This window comes from Echinops telfairi, unplaced genomic scaffold, assembly GCF_000313985.2.
Source record: "Echinops telfairi isolate 266 unplaced genomic scaffold, ASM31398v2 ScPeMD7_7425;HRSCAF=8463, whole genome shotgun sequence".
Classification (NCBI taxonomy): domain Eukaryota; kingdom Metazoa; phylum Chordata; class Mammalia; order Afrosoricida; family Tenrecidae; genus Echinops; species Echinops telfairi.
Genome location: NW_022111325.1, coordinates 6,032,332 through 6,035,484, shown reverse-complemented (window position 1 = coordinate 6,035,484; position 3,153 = coordinate 6,032,332). Strand labels below are relative to the sequence as shown.

At 48.0% G+C, this 3,153-nt stretch overlaps 1 non-coding gene across 1 annotated transcript; it reads left to right on the top strand.

Annotated features, from left to right (window-relative positions):
• Nucleotides 1–391: 391 nt before the first annotated feature.
• On the top strand, nucleotides 392–465 carry TRNAR-UCU. Its single transcript has one exon. It is a non-coding gene; the product is annotated as a tRNA-Arg (tRNA).
• Nucleotides 466–3,153: the final 2,688 nt, after the last annotated feature.

Sequence of the window (3,153 nt, the reverse complement as noted above, 5' to 3'; positions counted from 1 at the left end):
ATGGGGGTGGAGGTAGAGAAGGGTTTAGGCTTTCCCTGGCGGCGGAGCAGGGAGGGCGCTGCTTAATTAACATGAGAATGGGGAAGCTACCTCCGAATCCTCCCTTGGGATTGAAGGGGCGAGGAGAGTAGTGGCTCTTGTTCTGTCCTTTCCCATTAGGGATTTTGGGTTTAGGAATATGATCACCGTCACTTTCCACCAATCCTCTGTGGAGCCCAGGATCCAGGATATTGAGAAAAGCTTTGATGGAGCCGGCTGGTGGATTTCCACTCCGGATTTTCCAGCTGTCCCTGTCCCCCCACCGCTCAGAGAGCAGGATGCTGAGATGGCTCGGTGATGCAGAAGGTATGTGCTTTTTCAGTTCTGGTGCTGATGCTGTGTGTGCGGTGAGGTCTCTGTGGCGCAATGGACGAGCGCGCTGGACTTCTAATCCAGAGGTTCCGGGTTCGAGTCCCGGCAGAGATGGTCACCTGGCAGGTGCCTCTTTTATTTTATTTGCTGTCATGTTCAGCTAATAATTATATTTATTCCTCCCTGGAGGCTTTGGGGAGAGAAAGAAAATCCCTTTCCTTGGGAATCTGAAGCCTCCTCTCCTTTTCCCTCCTCATCCTCGTCATTCTTTCGCTGCCCTCTCTTACTGATTCTCCTTGTCTAGAGGAGGTCCCTATGTCTGCTGCCTTTGAATCCTTTGCTTCCTATAGGGTAACAGTATGTAGTGCCTGAGATGCCAGGTCACAGGTGCTGGGACCACTGGGATTCCTCCTTTTCTCTCTGACAAGACAGAAAGATTGTCCCACTGTTGTCAGCGTCCCTCAGGGACATGGCCAGCCGTCCTCCAAGGTCAGCACTCCTTTTCTGGGCCATCCGATGGGGGCATGCCTAAGAGGTTGCCTTTCACTCTTTGGCAGCTATACTTCTGCATTCCCTGGACGTTTTTTGATAAGGCTCATCACTCACTTTCTCATCTATAAGGTGAAGTGTAATCATTGCTCATTGTCTCAGGGGGAATAAACCACATGGCAACACACTAATTACCAGCAAGGGGTTGGCGTAGCCTGTCCCCAGAAACGCAAAAGCCCTAGTTTTAATCGGAAGTACTCCTTGCTGTGGGGAAGTTTGTAACCTTTCCTGTTAGCTGGGCAATGTTAATTTTTATAGTCCTTATATTCTCACGCCCTCTCTCATCTTGCATTTACTTTTATTCTCTTTCCCTGTCTCCTAATGGGTCTTTTCAGCCAGATTGGGAGCTTAGTCAGATAGGGATGTGGCTTGGGGTTCATTTGGGGGCTAAGCTGGCAACCTAGGGTTGCCGCCAGCTTTATAGGGAGCCTCCCCTGCCAGGAACTGACCTCCACCTCAGGCGAACTCAGGAAACCTGAGGAGCACATCCACTCCCAGGTTGTTGGGGGAGAGTCAGCCTCTCTCCACGTGAGGCTCACAGGACTTGCCCTTGAACTCTGAGCTAGCCCGTGGGGGTGGAGGGCAATGGAAACATCCACATAATGAAAACATCTACACAGTAGCAGATTACCAAGTAAGCAAGGGAAGCACTGGTCACTTTGTTTGCAGGCCCTCGTCCGGGCCCTGGATTGTAACTTGGAAAAGAGGCTCTGATTCTCTAGGAAGGTGCAGAGTATTTGACGTGGTGGAGGGAATGTGAGATTGTTCACTGCAGATTAGTATGTAAGTGAGAAGCCAATGTTTCCCTTGCATATTGAATAATCTGACAATGAGTCCACATATGGGCTTAACCAAACCATGACAGGGGCTGAATTAAGGGGGGGGTGCAGTCAGGGGGACTGTGGAGATTAACTGATGTTCACCTCCTCCCACACCCCACCCTTCCACCTCATGTTGGTATGGAGCCCTGGTGCTGCTGTGCAGGAGACGGGTGAGGTGTTCTTCCACAAAGAGAGAATGACAGTGTTGGAAACCCACAGGAGCAGTTCACAACGCCTGCAAGAGCCAAGATGCGTCAGAATCGATGGAATGACAGTGAGTTTGTCTTTTTGGTTTTAGGACATGATTGTAGCCATTGCTTTTTTATTGAAAGATCATTTTAATGAGGCTCTTACAACTCTCAAAATTATACGTTGTCTACAAGTGACGTGAATGCCTGACAGACAGAGCTGACATGCTTTACCTTTCCACGTGACCTTGGTGGAGACTCCATTCAAACGTGAACTTCTCCCACCAGCCCTGGGGATATACCCTTTGGAGGGTACTGGTGCCGGCCAGAAATTCCTGAACAGGCTTTCCTTGGGCCTTTCTTATGTTGCTCGCACAGTTTATCTTAGATGATAGTGTTTAACCGCTGGCCTGAATGGAAATGGGCCTGTGTGGTATGTGTGTGAACCACAGTTTGCAAGCATAACTCAGCATGCTCTATCTCTCTAATGTCACAGTAGCATTCTATTGTAATGTGGCTGTTTTAGAGGAACAGTTACAAGAAAATAAGGAGCGTGTTCTATGCATTACTGTGGCCGGGGCTGCCCAGGATGTCTGGTCCTTTCTGGTTTGTTCGTAGGTTTGTTCATTGCTAGAGGCTTTCTCTTAATATTTCCAGGCTTCATGGGACTTTAGGGACTGGGGTGTGTTGGTGCAAACATCCACTGAAGTGGGCTTGGGTCAGATTTTAAGTTGGTTGTAATGCATCTGGCTCCTTACATGAAATCTCTTGCCAACAAGAACTAACACCTATAGATAATTCCCCCAGCCCCGTTTTAACCAATATTTTCCTTGTTCTAATCTGGAATCAGAAGACCTTGGTGAGTTGCACCTTTGTCAAGTTATTGAACCTCTTTGTACTTGCATTTCCTTCATTATGAACCAAAAGAGACTTATGTTAGCTATTCTAAGAATGTTGTCCTATCAAATATGTGCAGTCTCAGGGTGGTACAGATAATGAATATGCTTTTGCTGCTCATCAACAGGTTGAAAGTTTGAGTTTATCTCAAGGTGTCTTAAAAGAAAGCCCTGATGACCTACTTCTGGCCAACCAGCCCTTGCAGACCCGGTGGAGCACAGTGCCACCCGACAGACAAACAGGAGGGCTCCCAGAGTCAGAATGGACCCCCTGGGAGCTGGTTTTTGTTTAACAATAAGCAGTTGGATGGCATTAGTTTTCTAGTTACTCTAATTTCTTTTATCTCC